This window comes from Alexandromys fortis, unplaced genomic scaffold (assembly GCF_014885135.2).
Source record: "Alexandromys fortis isolate MF-2015 unplaced genomic scaffold, M_Fortis_MF-2015_v1.1 scaffold_219, whole genome shotgun sequence".
Taxonomy (NCBI): Eukaryota; Metazoa; Chordata; class Mammalia; order Rodentia; family Cricetidae; genus Alexandromys; species Alexandromys fortis.
Window position 1 is genome coordinate 379,306 of NW_026068092.1, and position 12,485 is coordinate 391,790.

The window sequence follows — 12,485 nt, forward strand, 5'->3', positions numbered from 1 at the left end:
CTGGGGATAAGCCTAAGCTAAAGGCCAAGCTTTCATAATCAATATGAAGTCTCTGAGTCATTACTTGGGAGCTGGCGGTCCTGACAAGAAAGTACTGCTCTATTTGGTGTCCAACATGTGGCATGACCATAGGAACAGAGAAGTCACGCTAGCCAGTGCCTTCATAATCACTTGCTGGGCTTCTCCTTGAACACTCACAACAGCCGACTGGGGCATGCAGGGGCTCTGGAAAGTGGATTCAGCAAATGCCTAGAGCTGGGGAGGTAAACATGGCTCCCACTGGTAACTACCATCATGAAGCTAATCTCTCAGGGAACCAAGGAGGGGTGGAGCCAGCAGCCATGCCATACAGCGGGAGGATCTAACTGCCATCTAGGGGTTTAAGATTTACCTCACACACTCAGAGACATCATCATCATCATAATCATAATGATAATAATAATAATGATGATGATAATACAGCTAGCTCTCCTAGGACTTGACCATTATCCCAATTTTCTTAGAGTCACCTAAAGATGCCATCACCCCCAGACAACAAAAAGCAGTCTAGAGAACACAACACCCACATTCCCAAGAAGTAGAGTACGTGGTTTGGAGTCATCTGGTGGATGTTTGCTGTTGTTTAGGGTAGATTAATTGCAATTTGTTATTGGTCACGGCCAGAAAAAAAAAACTAAACAAAGGCAGTTAGACTCAAGGATCTCTTTCTGAAAAAAAAAGGGGATATAGAAATGATAGGAAAAAACGGTGGTTTATTGAATCTACTTTTAGACTAAAAAGCAACTGCTAATCTAAAATATTTTACATTGGTACAGATTTTTGTATATGGATTAAATTTAAGGTTACTTTTATTATACTATATATATATATATTTTCTATTCTTGTTTAAGGTATAGTACCTATACAGCTCATTTAACAATGTAATGTAAATTTATAGTTCTTTAAAGTTATTATTACAAACTATTTAGGGTAGTTAAGAAATAAACATCTAACGATAAAATTTATGACCATGTTAGGTATGTTTTCTAGGCCAGCAGAGATATATTTTGGATAGACAGATAGTCTTCAAACACTTCAGAGACCTACAGAATATGGCATTTAAGAAGGTTGAATAACATCAGGCTTTTCATGACAGTAAGGCACATCTACTCCTGGCGGCACCAATCCACTTCAAAAAAACAAAAAGCATGATGAGCATCGAAGAACCCCCACATGAGTTTGCTTTCAGTGTGGAAAGCTAGCCCCTGGGCAAGATACTGCCCTTGCTTCAACTGCTGACTGTATGCTGCCCAATTTGGATGAACGGGACACAAAAGAAGGTGATTGGTGAACTTGGCAAAGTCAAGGTAGGCAAAATTCCTACTTCACAGAAAAATTGGTCAGATATTCTAGGCCTATAGGCTGAAAATGCATGCCTCAACATTGCAGAGGAAACTTGGGGGTGACTGCCCAGGCAGCCAGCTGTCTCTGTCATTTCTATAGTTTTAGAAGTAGTTTGCTCTGCACTTCCTGCTTACTCAAGTAATATTATACCCTTCTCAGGTCTCGGATGGCGTTGAAGAATAGGTAGATATAGTTTTAATATGTTTTCCTGTTACCAAATTTTAAAAAATTAACATAAGAGATATAAAGTTTATAAGGTCAAGAAACATGAAATCTTAAGTTGTTTATCTAAGAAGATGTTTTAAGGTTTAAAGAGATACTTTTAGGATGCTAATACAAATTATAATAGAAAATGGTTTAGGTGTAAACTTTTGGATTCACTAAGATAGGATATATAATATTGTACTTTCTCCAAATTTGCCAAATGAATATGGACTATACATTGTGAATGTAATTCTTGCCTAATAATTGTTCTCATTGTATATAGCTTTACTATGTTAGAGTTAAAACTTTTCCTTTCTATTTAGACAAAAAGGAGGAAACGTTGTAGGATAATATCTTTGTACACTGTGAAGACATGTCACTGTGATTGGTTTAGTAAAAAGTGAATGGCCAGTAGCTGGGCAGGAGAGAATAGGTGAAATTTCCAGGGATAGAGAGAAAGAGGAGGAGGAATGTAGGATTTTGCCAGCAGACTCAGAGCAAGACATGTCATACTGAGGAAAGGTAAAAGTCACATGGCAGAGTGTATATTAGTAGAAGCAGGCTAATTTGAGTTACAAGAGCTCATTGGGGATAATCCTAAACTAAAGGTTAAGCTTTCATAATTAATAAGAAGTCTCCATGTTGTTATTTGGGAGCCTTCAATCCAAAGATAGTCCAACAAGAAATCTTACTACATGGGGATCATAGGAATGCACCTCTATGCCCAGATTACAATGTCCAAATTGATGTTTGAAGTCACTGCATGTTGACTTAGTATGCAGTCATAGGTAACTGTTTCATAACAGAATACAGAGCCATGAATGCATGACCTTATAGATGCTACAAAGGTGGTTCTCAACATGTGGGTCACAACCCTTCAGGGTTGTTGAACAGCCATTTCACAGAGGTCACCTGAGACCATCAGAAAACAGATATCTACATTATGATTCAAAACAGTAGCAAAATTACAGTTATGAAGTAGCAACAAAAATGATTTTATGGTTGTGGTCACCACAACATGAGGGTCTCAGCATTAAGAAGGTTGAGAACCACTGGCCTGCAATATTTCAGTCTAGATAAACTGAGGAAGGAAGTGGATCCTGGCTCTTCCCCATCAGCACACGCAAAAAGGCCTGGTGGTGCCCGTGTTAACCCAGCTCTGGAGAGCCACGGTCAGGAGAACCTGGAGCTGAGAAAGCTTCTGGAAGACCCAGAGAATATGTTCATGACTTGGTGCAAGCAGTGAAATGACACAAAAAATATAAAAGATAAAATTTAGAAATTAAAAAATTAGAGCTTATCTAAGTCAGGCAGTGGTGGTGTTCACCTTTAATCCCAGAACTCAGGACACAGAGGCAGGTGGATCTCTGTGAGTTCGAGGTCAGCCTGTTCTACAGAATGAGTTCCAGGATAGTCAGTGCTGATATACAAAGAAACCCTGTCTTGAAAAAAATTAGAGTTTATCAAAATTATAAATGTGTTTCTCAAAGACATCATTTTTCAATTAAAAAACATCTTACAATGAACTTTTATCTTTAGCTTTTTTCTAATATACTTATTTTTATTTTATGTGTGTGTTGCCTGTATGTATGTCTGTATACCATACAATACCCCGTGCCTGTGGAGGCCAGAAGAGGGTGCTGCATCCTCTGGAACTGGGGTTACAAAGGCTGTGAGCCACAGGGTGAGTGCTGGAAATGGACCTCCAGTCCTCTGCAAGAGTGACCAGCATTCTCAAACACTGAACCAGCTCTCTTCGATTGTTAAATTCCATTTATTTCTTTATTGTGTGAGTGTACACATGCACACGTGTGCCACAGCGCCTGCAGGCATCAACAGCTTTCAAGAATGGGTTTCCTCTTTCCACTGTGTGAGTCCTGGTCACTAAACTCAGGTCATCCAGCTGGGTGCCCTTTACCCAGCAAGCCAGCTCATCATCCCTGAATGGCAGAAGATTTGAACAGAGATTTCACAAAAGAAGATTCACAAATGAGAATGTGTCCTTCCCTAGCAGTGAGGAGGAATTTGGCAGTCAGGCAAACACAAATGAGAACTATGACCTCTGTGTGCCCATTAGAGCAGCTAAAATAAAAGACCAACGCTGAGTGTCGGTGAGGACACAGCAAGTGGGACTCTCACGGCTGCTGTGGATGCCACACAGTAAAATCACTTTGGAAGCAACTTTGCAGTTTCTTATAAAGTTATGTATATACCACTGAGACAGCTCAGCCAGAGAAGAACTATGGATCGAAATAGAGACTCATTTGTAGGCTCATGCTCAACTGTGTTTGTAATGCCAGGAAGCAGTTTGCCAGCTAAAGCAACTGGACATCCATACCATGATCTCTGTTGAAAGAGTTCAGTGAGACACAGAAGGCTCTGTGCAAAGGAGGCAGAGCTTGCTGCAGAGCAGACCAGCACATACATTCATGGGGTGTGGGTTGACAATGGCCAAAGTCACCGCCTGCCACCTAATCTATATTTTAAGCAGAATTTAAACTTGCTGATGTCCCTGGAACGAGCAGATTCCCTGAAGGCTTTTTTTTCTGTTGGGGTGACTGACAACCTGTGCACTGACAGATGTGACCATATAGGAGGGAACAATCGTGGGCCTTTGTTCTTTATCAGAAAGCTTCCTCCAGACAGTCATATTTATGAGGCGCAGGACTCCTAGAACCAGGTGTAGGTAGTCATCCATTAACGAACTTCTGAGCAGCCTAGGATGTTTTATCTCCTCCCAGAAACAGAGATATGACTCAGGTCCTTTCCCACGGGGCAGTAATTAGAGCCTGCTGTCTTGGCTTCACAAGTGTTGATTATAAGAGGGTCAGCCCCAATGTTCGCTAATCCCACTAGTACCTAGCTAGTCATCTAACACATAGGCAAAGAAAACCTCAGCTTCAATCTGTTCCTTCTACAAAAATTAAAACAAAATGGAATTGTGTGTATAGTTCGTGTGTGTGTGTTCACAGATGCACAATCAAAATGGAATTGTGGGTATAGTTCGTGTGTGTGTGTGTGTGTGTGTGTGTTCAGAAATGGAATGTGGGCATAGTTCGTGGTATGGACACTCACACATGGGGAGGTTCTTTTTGCTTGGTTGTTTTGTATTTTGTTTTTGAGACAGGGTATTACTATGTAGCCTTGACTGTTCTGAAACTAGCTCTTGTAGACCAGGCTAGCCTCGAACTCACAGAGGTCTGCCTGCCTCTGTTTCCCAAGGGCTGGGATTTGGATTTTGAGACGGGATGTAATTGGCTGGCTTCACAGCGATCCTCTTACCTCAGTCTCCTGGTGCAGGGAGCACAGACAAAAGTGACCATGCCCGACTTAAGGCTCCATTTTTAAATTAAACAGCCCCCTGATGACTGTCCTCGCAGGAATCATCCAGCCATCAAGGGAGATGGACAAGACCAGCATCTGGAGCACAGAAGGCAGGATGTCCGAGTGCTATGGGATGGTAAGCCAATACATGACACTAAAAATGATTTGCCACCAGATGGCCTGCCCCCTGAGAGTGCTCCCAGCTCCTGCTGATGTCACAGTCTGCAGCACAGCCCTGGGCAGACCCACAAACAACGACCTGCATCTTGCTGCAGACGGACAACAGGAGCACCAGTAAGCTAAAACCCCAGCGACCGCTGTTGCTGGCAGTGCACTTTCTCTGTGTGGCACCAGGATGAACTTGCTAGCTGGCACACCCTTCCCGCCTCACTGCCTTCAGAGAGCCAGGTCAGCTGGCATCTCATGCCACATCAGGACATGTAATGGAAGAAGCCTGGAACATTCCCTCACACCTACATGAGCCTTGGCATGTGGAATGATCAGACCTGGTGGCTATCATCAGGGCTTGGGGTGGGAGTCATTAAGGAGGCCTGGTGTCTCATGCACAGCCTGCAATCCTCCTCTGCTCCGAACCTCTGGGAATGTACAGGAGGGTGCTTTCCTTTGCTGCTAAGCACTTGTGGGAATGTCTTAAGGGAGTGGGTTAAGGAACTGTATATGGGTACTTTGCCTACACATATGTCTGGAGCCCTAGAAGGGCAGAAGAGGGTGTCAGATCTCCTGGAACTGGAGTTACAGACAGTAGTAAGCCACCATGAAGGTACTAGGAATTGAACCTGGGTCCTCTAGAAGAGCAGCCAATGCTCTTAACCACCAAGTCATCTTTCCAGTCCTAGTATATCAGGTTGTTTTGTTTTGTTTGAAGATCATTTAACAACATGGGTTTTCAAAATGTCATAGTAACAAAGTTCTGGTGGAAACTACTGTAGGGAGAGGAACATGGCCCGGACATGTGCCAGGTAGGCAGTGTCAAACGGTGCCCCTAGATAGCTGCTAGATGTGGGCTAGAGTTAGTCTTAAGTTTCCTCATTGAGCACAGTTGTGCGGCTTGTGTCTCTTGATGTCTGGAGAGCAGATGGGAGGCCACCATATGCTTCCTTGAGAATGGAACTTCCATGCACCTACTACTTAGACTCTCATTGCCCAGATCAGGGTGCTGATGGGACTGCCACCAAGGAATGTATAGATCCCAAGTGGCTTCCCTCTGAGTCATGAAGAATGAATCCTTGCACTATCTCTGCTATAGAAATCAAACTCTGTCCCCCATCAGAGATCTGTGAGTCCTGCTGAGGTCTTCTAGAAGAAATTATGTGGATGGCCCCAATCACCAACCTACCTGGTAGACAAAGGGCTACCAAGACCCTAGCCCTTAGGAAGCAACTGGGACTCAGGAGATGTCTTCTGAAAGATGGGAGAAATGTCGCTACCCAAGTCCCTGTCCCATAGATAGATGCTGGGTTTGGTCGGGCCTCATCTCGGGGCAGCTCCATGTTAGGAATTCTCAGCCTATCCTCTGTCTTGATATCTCTTGGCCTCAGTGTGCTTGTGTGCACAAGAGTTCTGGGGTAAGTCCAGCACTGGGCAATCAAGGTGCCCAGGCCCCACACTCTTGGCCACTCTAGTTCACAGGCAGACTGGCTCTCCACGGTCAGGTTCTTTTGCCTGTGGGCTCCCTCTCTCCTTTAAGAGCCTTCTCCCTAATTTTACTCCTACAAAGTACCCCCTAGAATACTTCCAGTAACCATTCTGAGGTTCATGGTTGAGTTTCCCAGGATACCAAGCTCAGACATTACCAGGAGTGTGTGCAGAGTCAGTTTTCCCTTGAAGAAACGTGGAATCCATATAGATCTGACCCGTCCTTTCTGAACTGCACTCTTGTGCCTGAGAGCAGACAATAGAGCACACTTGCTGATGGTGAGTGGCGGGTAGTGGGAGTGTCCAGAAATGGTTCTCACACTCCACACCTTGTGCTCGAGTCTGACAGTCCCTCAGACTCTCAGCGTTGGAAGGCAAGCACTGCGGCGCACTCCTTTAACCCCAATACTTGACAGGCATAGGCAGGTGGATTTCTGTGAGTTCAGGTTAAGTGTGGTCTACACAGAGAGCTCCAGGTCAGCCAGGGCTACACAGTGAGACCTTTTCCAAATAAACAAACAAACAAATAAATAAGCACGTGTTGGAATCCTCTCTGTAAGGTGACGGTGTTGTGGGTTGAGGCAGTGACTCAGTCACTGGGCCAGAAACACTGCCTGTGACTTGCATGTCTGTGTGTCTGTGTCTTGGTTTTCCTCCGTGGTTCTTGTTCCTGTCCCACTCCCTGTAGCAGGCCATAGGGCCTAGAATCGCCTCCCTGAGGGATGCATAGCAAGTCTTCCCACCCTTGTGTTCTGCCCCTTACCCGACCTCAAAGAAAGACCAAGGAAACAGGCCCTGCTGAGCTCCCCACCCAGGCTATTTTAGCCTTAGACATTCATAGAACTCCCTACAAAACAACAAAAGGACAGGGTTTGGGGGAGTGTCCAAATCACTACACACACACACAGGGGTACCCGGAAAAGGCATGGAGCGCACTCTCTTCTCCCACGCCTCCTTACATCCCTTCATCTGTTATCTGTCACGTTCTTTAAAATAAATGGAAACTATAAATGTTCCCTGGCTTCTGTGTTCCCTCAAACAAACTAACCAGTCCTAAGGAGGGGGCTGTAGACTCCTCTGTTGTGGCCAACAGATTCCAAGTTGAAACCAAATTGGAGGACACTGGGTGGCTGCAGAACTCTCTGTCTGCTTGGCAGTGGAGAAAAATTCTCACACTGCTTAGGACCATGTGGGGCAGAGGGAAAGCAGGAAGCTTGTTTTCTCAGCACAAGGTCTGTGTCAGTGAGTTTTCAGCCCTACGACAAAATACCTGGTGTAGGCCATAGATGAGAAAAAGAGGATTGGGCTGGTAAGAGGGCTCCTCGGGCAAAAGCACTGGCCTGATGACCAGAGTTCAAGTCCCAGAACCACAAAAACGTGGAAGGAGAGAAACGATGCCACAAAGTTGTCCTCTGACCGCCACACATGTCCCCTCCACTAATAATAATAATACACGTAAAAAACAAAATTTAAAAGATGTTTGTTTAGCTCACACCATTGGAGGTTCAAATGCACGTTGAACCTCCTTGCGGCCGGTTGATGCTACGCCATGGCGTGGCAAATGGCAAAGGCACTAGTGTGTGCAGGACTCAGTAGCCACATCTTCAACAGGAAGGACAAAAAGTCAGATGCTGACTCCCTCATCTGAGAAATCCAGGGCCCATAAAGATCACAGTAGTCTCTTCTGAGAACGGAGCCTGCAGCGACCTTCCAGACTCGACCCTTTAAAGGGCAAAGGGCACACCACCTTTCAATACCACCACTCGAGGAACCAAGTTTTCTTTATTTCTTTTGTCTTTCCTTTCTTTCCCATTTGTTTTTGTTTTTGTTTTGAGACATGGCTTCTCTGTATAACCCTAACTGTGCTGTAACTCACTCTGTAGGTCAGGCTGGCCTTGAACTCAGAGATCCACCTTTCTCTGCCTCATGAATGCTGGCATTGAAGATGTGCTCCACCACTCCTGGCTCAACTTCTCTTTTTTCAATATAATATTTTTAGTAATTCCTTGAGAATGTCATGAATTCATACCATGATTTTGTTCATAACTCCCCTCAGACCAAGACCCCAGATCCCCACTCCCTCCCAACTTAATGTCCTTTTTTATTTTTTTATTTTAGATTTACTTTCCTTTTATTTGTATGTGTGTTGCTCAGATGCATGTCTGTGTACCACATTCATGCCTGGTGGCCTCAGCGTCCAGGAGAGTGTCAAATCCCCTAGAACTGGGATTATGGAGCGACAGGCAGTTGTGAAGTATCCTGTAGGTGCTGGGACTCAAACCTGGGTCCTTGGGAAGAGCAGAAAGTACTCTTAACCACTGAACCACCTTTATAGCCAACTCCCCCCCCCCTTTTATAACCCACCAAGTTCACTTTATAATGCACATGTTCTCATGAGTGTGGGGCTCCCCATCCCCTGGAGGATGGTTGACACACCAGGAGCCATAATGGAAAGCAGCTTCTCCTCCCCCAGAAGCCATCAACTGTCACCGTCCCTCAGTTATGGGGGGAACTTCTAGGTCCTTCCCCTCCCCGTGGTGGAGTGCTAACTGGCTTGATCTTGATCTTGTGCAGGCCACCACAACTGCTTTGAGTTTATGACTGATCCTGTTCAGAAGACACCGTTTAACCCTGTTTCTCCCAACCTCTGGTTCTTATGATCTTTCTGCCAGATCTTCCAAAATGGCCCCTGAACCCTGGGGAAGGGAGTTGGATATGAAGTTGCATCTGTGGCCCAACACTATAGACAGTTATTCTCTGTGTTTGGCCAGCTGTGTGTTTCTGTGTCAAGCACCATCCGCTGCTCCGAGACTTCTCTGATGAGATAGAGAAACGTTGATTTAGAGAATCAGCGTGTCTTTTCAGCTACTCGACCTACAGTACTCTGTGCACCGGAACACACTAAGACATGTTATTTAGCTGAGCCTACTATAGCAAGGTGCCAGAGACCAACCGGCTTAAACAGGATGTTGACACTGGAGTCCCTCACAGCAGTCAGGGTAGCAGCAGAAACATCTTCAGAGAAATCCCAGGCTGAAGGCAGGGAGGCCTTCTGGCGGCTGTTTAGAAGAGCCACATGTGACCATTCCCAGATCTCAGGGTTCTTCAGTCCCTGCCTCTGACTAGCTGCTCTTTGGAGGGTTTCGATTTTCAGCTGCAATTCTCTGTTTTGTTCTCTCTCTCTCTCTCTCTCTCTCTCTCTCTCTCTCTCTCTCTCTCTCTCTCTCTCCTCTCTCTCTCCCCCTTCCTCCCTCCCCCACCCCACAGGTGTATATGGTGGTACACCCTGCACTCACAGTACTCTGGAGAGGTTGAGCAGGAACATCATGAATTTCAATTCAGTCTGGGCTACTTAGCATGACTAGCATAAGGAAAACAAAAACAAACAAGCAAACCACAGCAACAGGGTGTAGCCCCTTGAGGCTCAGCTATGGAGAGACTGGGCTGGGCCTCTGCCCCACACTGAGGAACTTCTGGCCTGTAACAGGGACCTCAGGGATTCACTGATAGGACTTCCTATTTTGGCAAGTCCGTCACGGTGTCTGAGTGAGCCATGACCCTGGACAGGTCTGGCAGAGCCCTCTAGACTGTCTTGTCTGATGGTCCTGGCCCTGCTCTTGCTGGCACAGACCTACTTGATCTGGCTCTCTCTTCAGTCTGCCTCAGGTGTAACTTTGCAATGCTTCCTGGATCTAAGGGTAACTAAGCCATCTCGGGGGAGCTAGGCAGTTTTAGACTGGTGGCCATGCCCCACACTGTCCTGAGCTCTTCTGAGGTCTGGAGCACTTGCTTTCCCTTTCAGTCCCAAGGATCCTGTGCATCTGCAGCTCCTGTCTGCATGGGACCTGCTCCCTGCACCCCAGACAGGGTTTCTCTGTGTAGCCATGGCTGTCCTGGAACTCACTCGTAGACCAGGCTGGCATCAAACTCACAGAGATCTGCCTGCCTCTGCCTCCTGAGTGCTGGTGCCAATCCAATCAGTTTACAAGGGACTCTTAAAGACAGTCTGGCACAATATATGCCTCTCTCCAACTCAATGATACATGGCTCTGACCTGTCAGACACACAGCAAATACTTTATAGAAATAAATAGGGAGCCAGGCAGTGGTGGCACACACCTTTAATCCCAGTACTCGGGAGGCAAAGACAGACTAATCTCTGTGAGTTAGAGACCAACCTGGCTCCAAAGCTTCAGAAAGATCCTATCTCAAAAAAAAAAGAAAAGAAAAGAAAAGAAAAGAAAAGAAAAGAAAAGAAAGAAGGGAGGAAGGAAGGAGGAAAGAGGAAGGAAGGAAGGAAGGAAGGAAGGAAGGAAGGAAGGAAGGAAGGAAGGAAGACTGAGCAGAGCCCTGATTGCACCCTTAAATTATGAGCAAGGGGTCCCCATCCAGGACAGACCCACTGATGATGGCATCTGCTCCATCTCCCTTATGCCTGCCCATGGCTGACTACCACAGACCAAGGTGTCCTCGAGCAGTCAGCCAAAGGCAGGAAAGAGGCAATGGTTGACTGAGCTGAGACCTTCCAGTATCCTTACCAGAAAATGACCAGCCACCTGAAACCTTAAAACTCAAACAGTGGATCCCTGCAGTGGGTACCTGGTGGCTGCTTCCTGCTGCTATTCTTCAGGCACTGCCCTGACTCCAAACTCCTGAGCAGCGAATGCCTGGGATAGAGTGCTGGGTTAGAGTCTGTGCCTACTGCAGAGGGTGCTAGAGGCACTGGCTGGCCCTTGGGACCACTGGGTGGAGCCCTGCTTTGTGTCCTGCTCACTCCAGGAAGATTTCCAGGTCTGTCAGTGGCCTGACACTTGGCGGTCAGGTCTGGGAGGTGAGATGCAGTGAGGAGCTGGGCTGTGTCCCAGGAACCCCAGTGCCCAGAGGAGGTGCAATGGCAAGAGCGGATTCTTCTCAGAGCGGCTAGCTACCTTACCACCAGTGCCACTGGTGCCCTGGCCTCTGCGCCATCTCTCCTTCCCAAAGCACACATTTTTTTATGAAATTTATTAGAAAAGACTTGTGTTTGTTTTGGTTTGCATGTGCATGTGTGTGCCTGCGTGTCTGGATGAAGGTGCCTGCAGCAGGCAGAAGAGGGGATTGATCACCTGGACTGGAGTTATAGGTGCTTAGCTGAAAGTCACCAGTATGGATGCTGGGAACTTGGATCCTCTGCAAGAGCATCAAGCGCTCTTGACCGCTAAACCATCTTTGCAGTCGATACGGTTTTTTTAATGCCTCCGGGCCTCTGGGAGAACCTTGGCATTTCCTAAGTCACCTATCCTTTTCTTCCATGTTTGGTTTTCTAAAAAGACCTAGAAGTACAATGAGGTCAGACAGTCTCAGGAGTGTGGGGTACCTTGGCAGGGAGGTGTCCAGCCTTGTATATGCACCCAGGATAGGGGATCCTGGAGAGTTCAGTGACAGGTGGCACGTCTGACACAGTTCCCACATCCAAGGGTCCCAGCTCCAACTATACCGTGTCTCCCCCATCCCAGACACTGCCCTGAAGTAGCACGGGGGACTCTCCAGCTGTAGAGGCCCCCTCCACCTCCTCAAAGACCTGGGTTGTTCTGGGCCCCTGGGCTGGCTCCCTGTCTCAAAGCACAGACACCCATTGTAGCAGTACTCCAGCTGCCCAGTGTGGGGTTTGGTGTGGACCAGGGTTTAGCCTCGATGGAGCCTTGCAATACACACAGGCAGCTTTAAGCAGAGTCGGCACCCTCTTGGCAGGGGCAGCTGCTGGGATTCTGTGCCCTTCTCATCGCTTGGTTTTGGTGATGAAGACTGTGTGTGATCCCCTTACACTCTTCCAGAGGAAATCAAGAAAAGTGTTCTCTTGTACATGTGTGTTCTCACATTTCCCCTGTGTTTTGCGGCAACCACTGCCTTAGGGAGCAGGGAGGCCATCTCTGAGTCTGG